Below are 19,886 nucleotides of genomic sequence, written 5' to 3' on the forward strand. Positions count from 1 at the left end.
TCTTTTGCCTGGCTCACAGGGGTCAAGGCTTAGGAACATATTTTCCTGTTGATGGGTCAAGCTCATTATTGCGATGTCAGAATTAATGGCGCTTCATTTCCTCGTCAAGGGTTCCGTTTCATTACTTCCCTCATCTCATCAGGCTGGGCCGGGACGTGGGGGAGAGAGAGGGGCCTTTCAGCTGTCAAGGTGCCGGAACGGCCGGGGGTCACGTTTTGGTCGCTTTTCATTTTATTTCGGAGGTTAACTTTAGTCACATTGTGACAAGCCTGTAGAGCCGGGCCGCCCTGTGGTCCACGCAGCACCTTGGCTGTAATCTCTCCGGAGGGGGGGCAATAAAAACAACACTAAGGGCTGCGTGAGAGAGAACCTAAGCCCTGCTCTCTCTCTCTCTCTCTCTCTCTCTCTCCCTCCACCTGTCTCGCGCCATTTTAGTTCCAGTAGCTCCCGCCTTTGAAGAGCTCGACAAATCGCCACAAATGTAAATACCCCCACCCTTGTTCCGGTTTGATATTGTCTAGGGTTCAGCGACATAGAACACAGTCCTTTTCAGACGGAAATCGTATTAAATGGGAGAATGCAAGGCCCAGAAAGGCTTTAACAACAAGAGAATCGCTCGAACTACAAAAGAAGCTGAAAGGGGCCTTAAGCCTGACAAGAAGGCCACACGCTTCTTCCGCTGCTCCTGACAAGCTCCGCAGGAAGTTCCTGCTTTCTGCTTCAGTCAAGGTCCCGCCCACCTCTGCCATGCCTCCAATGCTGAGGAATGCACCGCTTTTAACCTCACCCCCTCCAGTTTGTCTGTACTTGAATAGATCCGACAGTGAATAAAAAGAACAAAAAAAAACTTGATATGCACTCTTGGGCAATGTCGAGGACAGGTGGACCACCAGACACTCATTACATATTTACTGGCCCAAAAAAATCCAATGGTTTAGCCATGACACACTTTTCATCCCTCTTATTTCAGTTAGGTTTCTTTGACCAGTCTCTCTCTCCCATCCACAAACCTTGGCTCTGTACTGGGCAATGCAAAAGAGGGCTGCGGCTCTTTACAGGTTACCACTCTAAAAACCAACACCTTGACCATGGCACCCGTTCCATTAATCTCCTTTTGCGTTCCCCCCGCCCGGCCTCCCCGCCCCTCACTCGGTGAGGTCTCTGGCACCCCCTCTCCCCCTCCTTGCCATGGTCTGCTGCTCTGGCATAAGCCGCTGAATAAGGCCTGCTTTTGAAACCCTAGACAGGTTATTGACTTTCTGCCGCTTTCAGAAACTTCTATAGTTTATGGGGGATTTATTCGCAAGCTTTGATCCAGTTTATGTTTCCTGAATGTGCACAAGCGAAGCTTCCGCCCCCGAATCAGCCCAGGGCAGGACATTCCTTTCCAGCTGCTGCCACTCAGTGCCTCAGGAACAACTCGCCTTATTGTGGAAAGGGTCCCAGCGCTATGGTGTGGGCTCGCTTGATGAAGAACATTCCACTTGCCTAGCTTCCATTTAATTAAATCCAGTCAAATTACAGGCCCGTGAAGTGCTGCATTATAGAAAATACTATTATTTCGGACAAAGCTAGAGGCACCCCTCACCCAGTTTGGGGCCAGACTGCATGCTGTGCACCAGTGAATTAGCACCTTTGCACTCAAGGAGCGTGCACATTCCTATTTTCAGTTGATATAAATTCTGGTCTTGCTTGGTCCATCAGTGCAATTGTGACTGTACCCTCATTGATCACTGCAGATTCTAGTGTAAAATTGCTCTGTTCTTTTTGCTTTTGTTGCCCTAAGTGGGACGGGTATGCCCAAATGGGGGTCCCGTGCTTACTGCGTCACTGGATTCAAGCAAGCCTGGCTGATGAGGGGTGATACCCGGAAATCGGTCCCAGGATGCTTGTTTCAGGTCCAGGATAAACCTGGCTTGGCAGTTTGGGATGGACTGTTCCCATGAGGAGCAGGGTCAAGACTGATATGCAAATGGTTGTGTCCAAACTGGGTTGGCGTGGTGAGCAAAAAAATGATGGATTAAACAAAGATCTGTTGACTAGGGATGAATGTTTGCTTTGTTAAGCATTCTGTCCTTGATCTGTTCTTTTTGCTTTTGTTGCCCTACTTGGGAAGGGTATGCCCAGACTCGGGCCCCTTACTCACTGGGCCACAAGATTCAAGCTAGCCTGGCTGATGAGGAGTGATACCCCAAAACTGGTCCCAGGATGCTTGTTTCCAGTCCAGGGAGGACCTGGCTTGGCAGTTCGGGCTGGGCTGTTCCCATGAGGAGCAGGGTCAAGACTGGTTTGCATATGACTGGGTCCTACGGGGGTGGCGTGGTGGGCAAAAAAATGATTGATCAAATCGAGATCTGTTGACTGGGGTGAATGTTTGCATTGTTCAGCATTCCATCCATCATCTGTTCTTTTTGAAATTGCTCCTTTACCAGTGCTCAATTGCTCAGTTCTTTGCGTAACATATGTAATGAGGCCCATGATGTGCTGCTATCTAGCTCCACACTCTTATAGAAACTCCTTATACTAGTTTCAGAATAGTTTCACGAGAGAGAGAAGGGGTTAGATCATTTGCACAGACGAGATTCTGTCATTCTCAAAGGGCCTGTTCAGAGGCATGTTGGTCCACTCTAGACTGTTGCTTTCCTTCTCCAATACTAACATACCCACATCTGGGCGACTCCCTCACATGACCTTGAGTGCAGTATATGGTGCACTTGTGGAACTGGGCTCGCTGGAAGGTGGGTAGGTCAGTAAACAATACTGATGTATACTAGGTACATGTTGGTAGCTCAGCAGAAAAAGACTGGAGAAAGTCAACGCGCTGAGGTGCCCCACATTGAACTTGCCCCTTGCCTCTGTGTGAGCTCATCTGCAGACACAGTGTTAAACCTTCCATGCAAATGCCAACATCCTCGATGGTTCTAGACGACCAGAGACTTTGTTATTGGTCCTAATAGAGATGGTAAAGATAGGCGTGCAGCATGACAACAAATACTAAGCCAACAGGATGGGGAGGTGGACCAGTGGCACCTGAAGGTGGCACAGAATGGATGTTCTGCTGCTTGAAATGGGGAGCATTTTATTTCTAGCATTCTTGAAGCTCAGTTATGAAGAGAATGGAAGCTATTAACAGACAGGTTTGAAAGTATTTCAGAGGTTCGAAATGGAACTCTTGAATATAGTTACGCAAAGTTCTCCTCTAGCCAGAGAAATGTAACAAACTTTGCCAAACTTTCACATTTTCTTCAACACGATGTTGGCAAACCTTTCGGGCTGACCTATGCTTTCATCTGTGCTAACGTTTTCTCCATGTATCAATATCATTTTAGCTCGAAACAACCCAGCCAAGTTGAACATTTTTTGTAGAATTATCCTCTGCAGGGCTACCTTTTTTGGCAGCGTTTGCATGTAGTAAGTCACTGGAGATAAACACCAGGGATTGTATGTTCACTATTTGTAATGCAGCAGCATCTTCCAAGCATTAAATAAGGATACAGGCAACAGAAACCCATACAAAAGTGATAATCTGTATGCGGAAGTGGGGAAGTAAATCACGTTTCAAAGTTTCTGTAGACCTTCTCAAAGTTTGTAGAACAGATCTTGGCAAATTCTCATGCCCAAGGCCATTAACGAAAGTCAAAAGAAAACAGCCCACCTAATGAGATGATCCACTGCACAGAAGGCTTTCTGGGCCAGTGTCTATGCTGTGAACTTCCAAGTGTCCCAATGCACAGAAGGCTCTCCGGGCCAGTGGCTATGTTGTGCACTGTCAAGTGATTCAGTGCACTGATGGCTTCTTGGGCCAGTGTCTGTTGTGCACTTTCAAGTGAAACAATGCACAAATGACTTTGTGGGCTAGCGGCTTTGATGTGGACTTTCAAGTGACCCAATGCACAGCAAGCTTTATGGGTCAGTGTCTATGTTGTGGACTTTCGAGTGATCCAATGCACAGTAGGCTTTGTTGGCCAGTGGCTATGTTGTGCACTTTCAAGTGAAACAATGCACAGAAGGATTTGTGGGCCAGTGGCTATGTTGTGGACTTTCAAGTGACCCAATGCACAGATGGCTTTGTGGGCCAGTAGCTGTGTTGTAGACTTCCAAGTGACCCAATGCACAGGTGGCTTTGTGGGCCAGTGGCTGTGTTGTGGACTTTCAGATGAGCCAATGCACAGATGGCTTTGTGGGCCAGCAGCTGTGTTGTGGACGTTCAAGTGACAGTGCACAGATGGCTTTATGGGCAATAGCTGTGTTATGGACTTCCAAGTGACCCAATGCACACGTGACTCTGTTGGTCAGTGGTTGTGTTGTGGACGTTCATGTGACCCAGTGTACAGATAGCTTTGTGGGCCAGTGGCCATGTTGTGGACTTTCAATTGACCCAATGTACAGAAGGCTTTGTGATCAAGTGTATATGTTGTTAATGTTCACATCACAAGATCTAGGTCCAATCCCAGCATTAGTGTTGGACCAAAAAGTATTTTCATTGCAGGCACATAATTGTATCTAGGCCTCCGACTGTAAATATTGGTAATGTTGCATATCAAGTGTATAATATGTTGACCCAGCTATGTATTCTCAGCCTTCCTCTCTTTCAGATATTGTTTTTTGTTGCTTCGTCTCATAACCACACCTCACCGCATGTTTTAAAAAGTTCTCTGTAAAGTTTTCTTGATGCCAGGTGTCTATGCTGTGTCAAATAGCTAAACAAAACTAGTTAGCAGACCAGGAGTGTTTCACCCAGAAGGGATCAGAGGGTAGCCAGAGGGAGTCTGGAGGAGGCCAGGAAGTAGAGGGATTTTAGTACCGGGTGAGTTGAGCATAATGGAGAGCACTGCTATACACAGATAGATGGTTGAAATCCCACGTCAGCCACATAAATACATAATCTACCAAGCCATTCCATAGAAGGCCCTTTGAAATATTCCCACGTCTTCCCTTCTTACACACAAGTCTGCAGGGTCACATTTAGTGTTTCCTCACAACACTTTCAGTTTCTTTACAATTGTTGCTGCACTGATGTCATTCTGCCTTTATACCATGCTTAGGTAACAGTTCATATTCTCTTCGTCTGGAGCTAGTCTTGATATCTGTGACTGAGGTTGTTGTCAATCTGTGTTATCTTGTTTAACTTCTTCCATATATACATTCAGTTTCTGCTGTAATCAAGATGTATGTGGACCCCAATTAGAAGTAGCCAGGGGTGACGACTGCCACCTCTGGCTAGCTCTTTTACTGCTTTTGACATGAAATGTGTCAGGGGCGAATAAATTATCAGAAGAAACAACAACAAAAAACTGAGAGTCAAGAACCTGGTTTACTTTCTCTATTTTCTACCTCCATCCTACAGTAGCAAATAGGAGGTTGTATAATTAATAAGGGTGGGACAAGGGGTCAAACCTGTGATGTTATTGGGGATCAGAGTGCACATGGTCATGAAAGCACTACCCGTGGCATTTCCCGAGGACATGTCCAAGAAGATCACCAGAGACATTAGGAGATGATGGGAATGCTGGTGGGTGTTGCATAGAAAAGGTACATGTCTTTCTTGCACGCAGTGTGTAAGGCAGATTAATTGTCTTTATTGATAATTTGTATAGCGCACAATCCGCTAGGAGCATGGAATTGTACTGCAATATCTTTAGTTTGAGGTATGATTCCCAAACATGTCAGTTGTAGCTTATTTGGTGGGTGAGTCTGGAGGGCTGTACCAAATCATTTATGCAGTACCTCAACTGATGCGGGTGCTCATTGCTTGACCCATGTATTTGAGTAATAAGTGTCATGCCGCAGGGACACTAGCACCCGGGATGACTGAGTCCTCCCAGATCCACAGCCAAGACACTGGGCACCACTTCCTGTGTAGGAATGGGGAAAGCAGGAAGCAACTGGATCTAAGGAACTGAAAGGGATGGACAGTGTCAGGACAGCATGGGTGGAGACAAGTTCCCTATTACTGATCCTGGATGATATATCCATGCATCTGGTGGGCACTCTGAGAATAACATTTTGAAAGGTGTGTAACTGCACAATTTTCAGTATGATATTTCTTTCAAAGCCAGTTTCTGCCACTTCTTATTAGTGGATTTGTGTTTGGAAATACTGCGAAACTCGTGATGGCATTTCAGGCAAACGTGGGAGTTTTCAGCCATACATTGGATCCCTGTACAGCTTAGAATTGGAACCTTATTGTGCCAACACTGCTGCCCTTTGCAACCAATAAAGCACCAATGGGCCAAACACAAGTGGTACAGTGCAAAGAACATGGTAATAAGAAGGTATGCTATTACTATTAACATGTGGTATTCCTGTAACTGTACCAGGTCATTACGTGTTTCTAGGCCTTAATGGGGAGCAATATGTGGGAATCAGTGCTTTTGCGATGAATCCCACATGGCACTACCCATTTTGAGCTGTATCTTCACCCCAACACTTTGCCTGCAGCAGAATGCCCATTAAATCACTCCCACCCTCTAGTCGTTTTAAGGGTTCGTAATCCAAATTTGGCTGGAAACTCTCATTACCATCTGAATCCAGATTAATGACCACCTTGTGATTGTTCTCCAAACGTCAACTGCTAATCCCTTAAAACGAGTAGTGCATGATACAGTTTAGACGGAAACACAGATTTCCACCCAAAATGCTGATATGGGTTCTGTGATATTATTGCATTTCTGTAATAAGAAAAAGGGTCTGATTACTATCTAGGCAGATGGGATACTTTGTCACACAAGTGATAGATATCCTATCCGCCGTATTACAAGTTACATAGTATATAATGGAATTGTAATTTGGCGGATGGGATATCCGTCATGTTTGTGACAGAGTACCCCATCCAGCAAGATCGAATCAGGCCCATGGACAAATCCTACAGGTCAAACCTGGAAAACTTGGTCCAAGGAAAAATGGTTGGAATTATTGATTCATTAGCAGATAGTAGTGCTGCAGAACTGATTTCGGCAATCATATGCATTCCCTAGTAGCTTGTGGAATTCAATTTCAAGTAACTTTGTCTTACTGCAACCAAGGTATGATTTTACTGCGTGTGGTGGGAAACAGCATTTACAACGCTGTCATTACATTGCGTTCCTTTTACAATGCAGTTGTTAAAACGACCGCATGGTTAGAACGGGATGCTTTTACATCGCAAGTCATTAGATCGACTTGCTGTAGGGGGCGCTCTAACTTAAGTAATAGTATAATTTACTGTTCCAACACCTTCCCTACTGTTGCGCAAGCTGGAGTTGGAATAGTAAATTATACTATTCCTAAGTCCAGCACGCCCCCTACTGCAAGTTGATCTAATGACTTGCGATGTAAATGTATCGTGTTCTAACCACGCTGTCGTTCTAACGATTGCGTGGTTATAGAACGCGATGTAATAGCATGCGATGTAACATGCTATATTCGCGTGTGGTATTACTGCAGGACAACAGCCACTTGTAATGAGGTTCTAAGAGGGGCCAAAATGTTTGGTCTGTGATGTGGCTGCGGGATGCCCTAATGCCAGCAGGGTGGCGGTTGGAATTATGTATGGGGGGTTTGGCAGAAAGGTGGGTGTAGGGGAATCAAAGCATATACATGTGGTAGCTGAACTGCACAACGTGAAACCACAAAATCTGGGATTAATCCAACTTCTCCACTTAACCAAATTGTGTGATTCTAGGCAATTGTTTTATTTCACGTTCTCTTCTTTTACTTCGTGATCACATAGAAGAGAACCATGAAATATATGACTTCAGGATGTGAGGTGTTCAAAAACGTCTCCTGTGTTTGATTTAATAACCTATAATTTTGTTCATGTACAATAGAAACACAGGCCACCCAAAGAGTGCTCATAACAACTGGTTTACCTCTTTGTTCACTATTGGCATTGTTGTCAGGGTTGGGGGTGGAGTGGACGAATGAATGTTTCTAAGTTCATGTTTGAACTAAAAAGTACTCTGCAATGTACTGATATAATCTGATGTACTAAGATGAAACAGTTCTGCATGTTAATGAAACACACTTTTTGAATTTTTAAGAGACTTCATCTTACTTTCACATCTATGCTGCACGATGTCTTTAAAAATGAAGGTGTTTCCATAGTTAAGCCATGCAGGACACCCTAGTTACTTCCTTTCTTTTTCTCTAACTTTAAATATCCTTTAAATACATTTGTCTATTAATTTAACATCTTTATAATGTTAGTGGCATGTTGAGTAAACAGCAGACCTGTGCTGCTGTTGACCAAGGGGCCGCATGGAAAGGTCAGGAGGGCTGCATGCGGCCCCCGGGGTGCACTTTAAGTATCACTGATACAGAGAAGGAGGCTGAAGGCCACGACCCTGCAGCCTATTTTCTTCTATAAGATTATGAAACTTCAAGTTGATTTGCGATATCCTTTTAATGTATGGCAAAGGTTATTTTATTCTTTATAATATATGGTCCCACCACCACTCTTCCAACAAACTGCCTAAATCCGTGGATTATTGCTCTTTTATATTCATTGCAGACATGAGTAAAAAGAAGCAAAACCTGTACTGTGAAATGTAACACTCCAAAAAGCAGTTGGTAGTTTTTTTCAAAAGATATTAGGATCAGTTTCATGAACATCATCTTATAAAATGCTGGGCTGCAACATGAAGGGATTCTATCTTTCCTGTAATGACCAATAGTGTGGAAAAAAACATAAACGCTGCCATGAATATCTCCTTTCTGCTGAACTCTTTTCATTTAAAAAAAGAAAATGTCAGAAGAAAGAAAAGTCAGTGCTGGTTTCCTTGTTTGAATTGGAACTGCAATTATGCTCAATCACCTGTGTTTCACCCTTGCTGCTGTCTCCTGCACCAAGCTCCTTGACCTGTGTTTTACCCTTGCTGCAGGCTCCTGCGCCAAGCTCCTTGACCTGTGTTTTATTTACCCTTGCTGCTGGCGCCTGCACCAAGCTCCTTGACCTGTGTTTCACCCTTGCTGCTGTCTCCTGCACCAAGCTCCTTGACCTGTGTTTCACCCTTGCTGCTGTCTCCTGCACCAAGCTCCTTGACCTGTGTTTCACCCTTGCTGCTGTCTCCTGCACAAAGCTCCTTGACCTGTGTTTCACCCTTGCTGCTGGCTCCTGCACCAAGCTCCTTGACCTGTGTTTCACCCTTGCTGCTGTTTCCTGCACCAAGCTCCTTGTCCTGTGTTTTACCCTTGCTGCTGTCTCCTGTACCAAGCTCCTTGACCTGTGTTTTACCCTTGCTGCAGGCTCCTTGACCTGTCTTTCACCCTTGCTGCTGTCTCCTGCACCAAGCTCCTTGACCTGTGTTTCACCCTTGCTGCTGGCGCCTGCACCAAGCTCCTTGACCTGTGTTTCACCCTTGCTGCTGGCTCCTGCACCAAGCTCCTTGACCTGTGTTTCACCCTTGCTGCTGGCTCCTGCACCAAGCTCCTTGACCTGTGTTTTACCCTTGCTGCAGGCTCCTGTACCAAGCTCCTTGACCTGTGTTTCACCCTTGCTGTTGTCTCCTGCACCTAGCTCCTTGACCTGTGTTTTACCCTTGCTGCAGGCTCCTGCGCCAAGCTCCTTGACCTGTGTTTTATTTACCCTTGATGCTGGCTCCTGCACCAAGTTCCTTGACCTGTGTTTCACCCTTGCTGCTGTCTCCTGCACCAAGCTCCTTGACCTGTGTTTTATTTAGCCTTGCTGCTGTCTCCTGCACCAAGCTCCTTGACCTGTGTTTCACCCTTGCTGCTGGCTCCTGCACCAAGCTCCTTGACCTGTGTTTTACCCTTGCTGCTGTCTCCTGCACCAAGCTCCTTGACCTGTGTTTCACCGTTGCTGCAGGCTCCTGCATCAAGCTCCTTGACCTGTGTTTCACCCTTGCTGCTGTCTCTTGCACCAAGCTCCTTGACCTGTGTTTTACCATTGCTGCAGTCTCCTGCACCAAGCTCCTTGACCTGTGTTTTATGTATCCTTGCTGCTGGCTCCTGCACCAAGCTCCTTGACCTGTGTTTTACCCTTGCTGCTGTCTCCTGCACAAAGCTCCTTGACCTGTGTTTCACCGTTGCTGCAGGCTCCTGTATCAAGCTCCTTGACCTGTGTTTCACCCTTGCTGCTGTCTCTTGCACCAAGCTCCTTGACCTGTGTTTTACCATTGCTGCAGTCTCCTGCACCAAGCTCCTTGACCTGTGTTTTATTTATCCTTGCTGCTGGCTCCTGCACCAAGCTCATTGACCTGTGTTTCACCCTTGCTGCTGTCTCCTGCACCAAGCTCCTTGACCTGTGTTTCACCCTTGCTGCAGGCTCTTGCACCAAGCTCCTTGACCTGTGTTTCACCCTTGCTGCTGGCTCCTGCATCAAGCTCCTTGACCTGTGTTTCACCCTTGTGGCAGGCTCATGCACCAAGCTCCTTGACCTGTGTTTCACCCTTGCTGCAGGCTCCTGCACCAAGCTCCTTGACCTGTGTTTTACCCGTGCTGAAGGCTCCTGCACCAAGCTCCTTGACCTGTGTTTCACCCTTGCTGCTGGCTCCTGCACCAAGCTCCTTGACCTGTGTTTCACCCTTGCTGCAGGCTCCTGCACCAAGCTCCTTGACCTGTGTTTTACCCGTGCTGAAGGCTCCTGCACCAAGCTCCTTGACCTGTGTTTCACCCTTGCTGCTGGCTCCTGCACCAAGCTCCTTGACCTGTGTTTTATTTATCCTTGCTGCTGGCTCCTGCACCAAGCTCATTGACCTGTGTTTCACCCTTGCTGCTGGCGCCTGCACCAAGCTCCTTGACCTGTGTTTCACCCTTGCTGCAGGCTCCTGCACCAAGCTCCTTGACCTGTGTTTCACCCTTGCTGCTGGCGCCTGCACCAAGCTCCTTGACCTGTGTTTCACCCTTGCTGCTGGCTCCTGCACCAAGCTCCTTGACCTGTGTTTCACCCTTGCTGCTGGCTCCTGCACCAAGCTCCTTGACCTGTGTTTTACCCTTGCTGCAGGTTCCTGTACCAAGCTCCTTGACCTGTGTTTCACCCTTGCTGCTGGCTCCTGCACCAAGCTCCTTGACCTGTGTTTCACCCTTGCTGCTGGCTCCTGCACCAAGCTCCTTGACCTGTGTTTTACCCTTGCTGCAGGTTCCTGTACCAAGCTCCTTGACCTGTGTTTCACCCTTGCTGTTGTCTCCTGCACCTAGCTCCTTGACCTGTGTTTTACCCTTGCTGCAGGCTCCTGCGCCAAGCTCCTTGACCTGTGTTTTATTTACCCTTGATGCTGGCTCCTGCACCAAGCTCCTTGACCTGTGTTTCACCCTTGCTGCTGTCTCCTGCACCAAGCTCCTTGACCTGTGTTTTATTTAGCCTTGCTGCTGTCTCCTGCACCAAGCTCCTTGACCTGTGTTTCACCCTTGCTGCTGGCTCCTGCACCAAGCTCCTTGACCTGTGTTTTACCCTTGCTGCTGTCTCCTGCACCAAGCTCCTTGACCTGTGTTTCACCGTTGCTGCAGGCTCCTGCATCAAGCTCCTTGACCTGTGTTTCACCCTTGCTGCTGTCTCTTGCACCAAGCTCCTTGACCTGTGTTTTACCATTGCTGCAGTCTCCTGCACCAAGCTCCTTGACCTGTGTTTTATTTATCCTTGCTGCTGGCTCCTGCACCAAGCTCCTTGACCTGTGTTTTACCCTTGCTGCTGTCTCCTGCACAAAGCTCCTTGACCTGTGTTTCACGGTTGCTGCAGGCTCCTGTATCAAGCTCCTTGACCTGTGTTTCACTCTTGCTGCTGTCTCTTGCACCAAGCTCCTTGACCTGTGTTTTACCATTGCTGCAGTCTCCTGCACCAAGCTCCTTGACCTGTGTTTTATTTATCCTTGCTGCTGGCTCCTGCACCAAGCTCATTGACCTGTGTTTCACCCTTGCTGCTGTCTCCTGCACCAAGCTCCTTGACCTGTGTTTCACCCTTGCTGCAGGCTCTTGCACCAAGCTCCTTGACCTGTGTTTCACCCTTGCTGCTGGCTCCTGCATCAAGCTCCTTGACCTGTGTTTCACCCTTGTGGCAGGCTCATGCACCAAGCTCCTTGACCTGTGTTTCACCCTTGCTGCAGGCTCCTGCACCAAGCTCCTTGACCTGTGTTTTATCCGTGCTAAAGGCTCCTGCACCAAGCTCCTTGACCTGTGTTTCACCCTTGCTGCTGGCTCCTGCACCAAGCTCCTTGACCTGTGTTTCACCCTTGCTGCAGGCTCCTGCACCAAGCTCCTTGACCTGTGTTTTACCCGTGCTGAAGGCTCCTGCACCAAGCTCCTTGACCTGTGTTTCACCCTTGCTGCTGGCTCCTGCACCAAGCTCCTTGACCTGTGTTTTATTTATCCTTGCTGCTGGCTCCTGCACCAAGCTCATTGACCTGTGTTTCACCCTTGCTGCTGGCGCCTGCACCAAGCTCCTTGACCTGTGTTTCACCCTTGCTGCAGGCTCCTGCACCAAGCTCCTTGACCTGTGTTTCACCCTTGCTGCTGGCGCCTGCACCAAGCTCCTTGACCTGTGTTTCACCCTTGCTGCTGGCTCCTGCACCAAGCTCCTTGACCTGTGTTTTATTTATCCTTGCTGCTGGCTCCTGCACCAAGCTCATTGACCTGTGTTTCACCCTTGCTGCTGGCGCCTGCACCAAGCTCCTTGACCTGTGTTTCACCCTTGCTGCTGGCGCCTGCACCAAGCTCCTTGACCTGTGTTTCACCCTTGCTGCAGGCTCCTGCACCAAGCTCCTTGACCTGTGTTTCACCCTTGCTGCTGGCTCCTGCACCAAGCTCCTTGACCTGTGTTTCACCCTTGCTGCAGGCTCCTGCACCAAGCTCCTTGACCTGTGTTTCACCCTTGCTGCTGGCTCCTGCACCAAGCTCCTTGACCTGTGTTTCACCCTTGCTGCAGGCTCCTGCACCAAGCTCCTTGACCTGTGTTTCACCCTTGCTGCTGGCGCCTGCACCAAGCTCCTTGACCTGTGTTTCACCCTTGCTGCAGTCTCCTGCACCAAGCTCCTTGACCTGTGTTTTATTTATCCTTGCTGCTGGCTCCTGCACCAAGCTCATTGACCTGTGTTTCACCCTTGCTGCTGGCGCCTGCACCAAGCTCCTTGACCTGTGTTTTATTTATCCTTGCTGCTGGCTCCTGCACCAAGCTCATTGACCTGTGTTTCACCCTTGCTGCTGGCGCCTGCACCAAGCTCCTTGACCTGTGTTTCACCCTTGCTGCAGGCTCCTGCACCAAGCTCCTTGACCTGTGTTTCACTCTTGCTGCTGGCGCCTGCACCAAGCTCCTTGACCTGTGTTTCACCCTTGCTGCAGGCTCCTGCACCAAGCTCCTTGACCTGTGTTTCACCCTTGCTGCTGGCTCCTGCACCAAGCTCCTTGACCTGTGTTTCACCCTTGCTGTTGTCTCCTGCACCAAGCTCCTTGACCTGTGTTTCACCCTTGCTGCTGGCGCCTGCACCAAGCTCCTTGACCTGTGTTTCACCCTTGCTGTTGTCTCCTGCACCAAGCTCCTTGACCTGTGTTTCACCCTTGCTGCAGGCTCTTGCAAGAGGCATTGTGACATCAGCACTCAACTGCACTGCTAATTCAGTTGAGCAGCTACGTCATTTCTTCATTACAGGCGACCAGTTGCGTCAGAGGTCACCTGCAATAAGGAAATTAGAGAGGGGGCTTTATATGGGATTACAGGATCCCATATGATATGATTTTAGAAAACGTAAACATAATCTTTTTTATACTTTCTCTCGTCACTAGTAAATAGTTTACAAATGTAGAGAACAAAATGGAAACAAATTTTCTTTTGTTCGCTGATTTCTTGGATTGAGCGTGTTTCCGACAAAAAATACAATGTGAAAAGAAACAGAGAAATACCTACGACTATCATGAAAGAGATCATATGACCAAGAAGCAGTGCTAACCAAAAACAGCAGCGCTGCTTCCAGTCATTTAAGTAGGGGTGGTATTGGCCTCCTTTCATGTTCACATCATCCCTAACTTGTTTATTCCAGTTTCCAATGGTCTGGCCAGAAGGTTTCCAAAGCAGCACATTCTTTTTTTTTAACTTAAATTGCCTTTGCTTATAATTTTAGAATAATGTAGCGGAAAACTTCTATTGAAAAAATATATTTTATTTGACTGCTATCAAAAGTGCCAGATATGGACTCTGGTTGGTCCACAGGGTTGGCAGAGGTTTGAGCGAGAAAGCTTCTCCACACCACTGGTTCGAGAACAGACCCGCTCAGGCTGGAAACGTTTGACGCCAGATCTTCCCTAAGCCTCTTCTCCTGGCTTGCTTTCTCTTAACCATCAATCCCCCTCATGGCAGCACTCTTCAAGGAACACACCACAGGGCACATTTTCTGTTCCGAGACTCAGTGGAAACCCCAAGATATCAATTAATGGACTCTGGCGAAAGGATTTTCAAAGCCCTAGGCAAAATGACAGTTTGCGGTTTGGGTGTTCCCACTCCTTTAGCAACATAGCGAATGCATATTTCAATCTGGTGCCTCTTGGAGCAGTGCTGTAATGCAGCTGCCTAAAATGGCCTTTATGTGGAATGATCCCTGAATACAGTGGCGGCTGCCACAGATCGCGGGTTGGGGGGGCGGGCTGGGGGCTGCAGGGCGTAGTAAAATTAAAAACGTACCTTTTCGCCGCGTCTCTCGTTGTCCCTCCTCATCGTCCCTCTGCTCTCTCAGGAACCACCCAGGCCCCCCATAGCCAATCACAACGCTGCAATGCAGTGTTATGATTGGTCTAAGAGCCGTGGTTCGGCACGCAGCCAGGGACTGGGGGACTGGGCATGTTCTCCACCCAGGCTGTAATGCAGCCTGGGTGGAGATCATGCAAAGTGTGCATGGCTGTTTGGCCGGCCTGAGACAGCCGGTCAAACAGTCATGCACACTGATAAGAGTGCATACCACTCCCCGTGGGTGCCTGTTATTCCCCCTGGACCCACCCCCAAGACCCCAGGACATAAAATAAAACAATACCACGGTTTATTATAGTTTTATTTTTCATTTATTTTTCACTGCTGGAAGGGGCAGTGACGCTCCTCCGCCATAGCGGAGGAGTCACCTCTGTCTGAATAGATCTGAATTACCACCTCTCTCCCTATGTTCTTATGCATCATTTGTCCACCAACAGGAACTTATCAAACCAGTGAACTTAAATTAATCTATGAAAAGAGATGCTAAACCTACACGTGGGACTGCAGAGAAGATGTTGGCACAGTTTAGTAAAAAGGCTGAGTATAATGAAAAAGGACTGGATGTTTTGAACCTGAGATTAGCATTTATTTATTTATCCAAATCATTAAACAAATTATCTGATTTTGCAGTTTTTCAAAAGCGCAGCTCCACTGAGGAGCGGTCAGTGCACTGTACAACAGAACAACAAAGGGGGCTTATGTCAGCACAGTCATAAGGGACCCTGTAAGGCCGAGATACTCAAAGTACGGCTCGGGGGCCGCATGCGGCCCTCCTGACCTTTAATTGCGGCCCCCTGGTGAACAGCAGCACTGGGCTGTTGTTCACTTGACAGAGCAGGAACATTTAGGAAGCTGTGAAATTGGCATACTTTATTTGCAGGTTAACTAAACTAAAGATAAACAAGCAAAGAAGGTTTTCTAGACAACTTATCCTTATCATGCATCTGCTTTGTGTACCCCTACGCCCAATTTCCAACACCCTGACCCGCCCCTGCTGGCATCGGTGCGGCCCTCGGGAAGTCACAGACAGTACTTTGTGGCCCCCAGGGAAATGTTTGTGAGTACCCATGCTGTAAGGCAATACATGATAGCATAAATATCAAGTCAACTCCAGTCTTACCTGAAAGCATAAGGCGAAGAACCCGGTGAATCATAGGATGAGACCAGGCACTAAATTGGGGGGGGGGGGGCAAGCGAACAGATGATGGAGAGAGGCGAACGTGGAGGTTGGAATATCCACAGATATTAGATTTGGGGGAAAAGCAAGCGGGAGACGAGGTGAAATAAGAGATTGGGGAAAAGTTGTAGAGCATAACCCAGGAAATCATAAGGGAGAGTTGGGAAATGGGAAATGCTGAGGGTGATTCCTTGAATAGAGCCGACAAACCAGCAGCCCTGTATCCATCGGATTCACCGGGGATTTAAACTATGTTTCACTTTTCACTCTGGCATAACCCTTTCCAACTGTCGACCTGAAGCCCCTAATGTTGCCTGTTCTTAAAATCCCTCACACCTTTCACTGCATCCACCTTTATGTTCCCACTTGTCCCACTTCTCTTTTCGATGGACTTAAGAGACTCAAGATGCGTGTTCCTGGCCTATCACTTCTACGCTCCAGGATCTCTCCACGCTTGTGTTTCGATGCCAGTCACTCTGCAACAACCTAAATAAAATGATGTCCAGCTCCACCAAGATTTCCTTAACCCTTCCCCATGCACCACCGTTGTTACAATTTGAGTCACATTTCTGTAGACTCCCCATACCAGAAAACAGGTTTTGTGATTTAGTCAGAGCCTGAACATTTTTTGAATGCACCTGGGTGGATTGATTTGAAAAAAGATCTCTTACCTGATAATAACCCTGGCAACCCTGAGGGGCCTGCTCATGTAGCTCAACTCAGAGCTCAGGGTAAAGTCGATGAACCACTCAATTCATTTGCAACAATTTAAAAATCTTTGCCTTGGTGCCATATCTGGTGTGCAGTGATTTAGTGCATCTACTCCAGGGATCATTGTTTGACCCCATTGTCACGGGTTCAAACCACAGTAGGTCCGCATTCATCCTTCCATGGTTCATAAATGAGTATCTTTGAGTTGGGTAAAAATAGACACCTATTTTCAGCCTCATCAATATAAACTCCTTGGTGGAACATGTTGTCCTCTACAAATATGTATGTTATTTATTTTATGATGAAAAAGCAGTGCATTAATCAAAATATTGTGTCTGGGATGAGATGCAGGTTGAAACAGGACCAAGTCTGACTTGACATGAAACTTGTGTTCCAAGTCTTGCATTAATACACAGCCAGATCAGGCTGGGACTTATCTGGTTCCTGTCCATGCTGCTGTACTGCCCACTCAGCCAGGGAGCAAGTGTGAAGAGAAGCCTAGTGCCACTCTGTCATGCCCTTGAGGAGCAAGGGCATGACAGAAGGGGCCGCAGACGCTTGTGCTGCCGCTTCTGTAATACAGATAGCGCTGGCCCACATAAAGTGCCAGCGATATCTGCAGGGGCTGTTCCCTCATCTGCATGGGGGCACGCCCCATGCAAATGAGGGAATTCTTTGCCTCTGCGCCTGCGCCGTATTACAGATGGGGGCACAGAGTCAAAGACACTCTCAGGAGGTGCACTGACAGTGCACCATCTAAAAGGTGGCACACTGTCAGTGCGCTCCCTGATGGCAGCCCTCTCGAGAGGGGCAAGGGGATCTCATGAACCCCACAGACAGCCCCATGCAGGCGGGTGCAGTCACTGACTGCACCCACCTTCAAGTGGCTCTCTAATCCACTTCAAAAGTGCAGGCGGGTTGCTGCCTGCACTGTGGAAACACAGAGTTGCTGTAAAGCAGCCGCTCCATTTTTCACAGGAGTGAGTTTTTCACACAAGTTTGTGACTGCTCAGGGGGCAGCGCATTCATGGTAATAGGGCGGATTTTCCTTGTTTGCGTCTGGCGCACCTTTTTAAAGCTGCACCCAGCGCAAACAATGAAAATGCCCATTTACCATAATACCGCCCCTGGTATGGAGACACATTTTAAGCAGCCATCGTAAAAATTCTGAGAAAAGTGTCAAAGTAGAGGACAAAATTCAGGTCCAAAAGTCAATTTTATAGACCCATCTGTGGAGGTCAAGCAATAATATAAAAGTAAAGGAATACATGGCAGACACAGGTACAAGTCAAAATAGGTTTATATTACTTCTTTTATATATTATGAAGCAGTACTGAGCAAACAATAACGTAACTGGTCTTACCAAAATATTAGAAAACATAGCAAATTAATGCACATGCACCTTAGCCTGCTTTCCCCTCTCTTATCTCTTTTATGGAACATGTAACACTATAACACCGGACCTCACTCACCTGGTGCATGCTCTGGATTAGAAGGATCTCTTAAACTGTGGGAACCTATCAAAATGAACACACACCAAATAACCACCAACAAGGAAATGATCAAGGAGCCACTCAAACGGAGAAATGCCAACCATCAATCTGTGCCAGGTAATCCACTAACAGTAAAGGATACATCAGGTGACTCACCAACAGTTGAATGCACTTAGGTATCAGGCAACTGGAATATACACACACCAAGCCATCACCTATGTTTAAGTTCAATATTGGAAAACCATCAATGCAAAAAAGCATTCCAATTATCTCAACAAAAGGAGAACATATCCCAGGGAATCCTCCAACAGCCAGATAAATGCCAGGGAACTCTTAAACAGCTTAGTCCATGCTAGGAAACCACCAACAGGGAGCATCACTCAAAGAATGCTAGGAAACCACCAACAGGGAGCAACACTCAAAATATGCTAGGAATCCACCAACAGGGAGCAACACTCAAAGTATGCTAGGAAACCACCAACAGGGAGCAACACTCAAAGTATGCTAGGAATCCACCAACAGGGAGCACCACTCAAAGTATGCTAGGAAACCACCAACAGGGAGCAACACTCAAAGTATGCTAGGAATCCACCAACAGTGAACAACACTGAAAGTAACCAATCAAGAAAGAAATATCGGAAGGCCATCACCAGGGATGCATATACGATGCAATAGCCAATAGGTAAAGGAGCACCAGATTTCAGCCAAAGTTAAAATGTAAGCAAGGTAGATCATTAAAAGGTAAACAACAGGGAAACGTGCACTAGGTTAACCACCAACAAGAAAATGTGCTCCAGGCCAGTCTTTCTTCTTCCGTGATGAATGAAATCTTGATGGTGGAATACACGATGTGGCACACAGACCACAGATCGCTGGTCCACATTGTAGACATAGACAGCAACTGAATAGTATGAGAAGGCCAATACCTAGGAAAGATAGGACCTTCCATCCAAAGGTAGATAATACACTCCAAAACCAACCGGACCAAGTCCAGGTGCCTGGGTTCTGGTGTATCTGGCTTACAATCTTATGAAGGCGAGTTATGGCTTTATATACAGATGGCGAATTTTCTGGTATGAAAATGCAACAGCTTGATCCGATGACCCTACAAGCTCCGCCCCTATCGGCCAGGATGACGTCAAGGACAAGACGATTTTGAAGCACAACAATCCGCATAGCAGACTGCTCTTCTGTTAAATTGCCTAAGGCGGAAATAGTTTCGTTCACTACTGCTTCAAGGGTTCTAGTTAATCTACGTATCAGCTTACTATTAGTAACGGTACCTATATAGGGAAAGAGACCTTTATTGAAATCTGTGTATTTTTCCCATGCTGTTTCAGTGTAATCGACTATTGGGAGATCTCTCCTTACTCTATTATATACTAAATGAGTATTTCTGTGATAATCAGGAGGAGCTAGGAAAACAGGTGGCAAAAGGAATCCAATGTAGCAAGTACCATCCCAATCTGGAGGCAAACGTACATATGCCGTCTGACCACATATGAAATAGGAATGGCGGGAAGCTCTAAATGTAGACTTGCCTTGATCACTAAATTCTACTACAGTGGTGCATCTACTATGGCCCATATGTATGGAACCATTCTTTCTTACACATAATTCACCCTTTACTGGAAATATTGACATAGCGGGTAAAATTGGAGTAGCTTCGGATTCGACATTTAGGATCATAAGATTAAGCGTAAGATTACCTAATCCATACACTTCATTTTCTAGATCAGTTCCTGTTCTCTGGGGAAGTCCCTCCTTGTTAGGGTAGCAGACTTTAAGTAAAACTAAGTTCAAATTTCCCCATACCCAGTTATCTTGATAAACTGCAGAA

The sequence above is a fragment of the Triturus cristatus genome, chromosome 9 (genome assembly GCF_964204655.1).
Source record: "Triturus cristatus chromosome 9, aTriCri1.1, whole genome shotgun sequence".
NCBI lineage: Eukaryota > Metazoa > Chordata > Amphibia > Caudata > Salamandridae > Triturus > Triturus cristatus.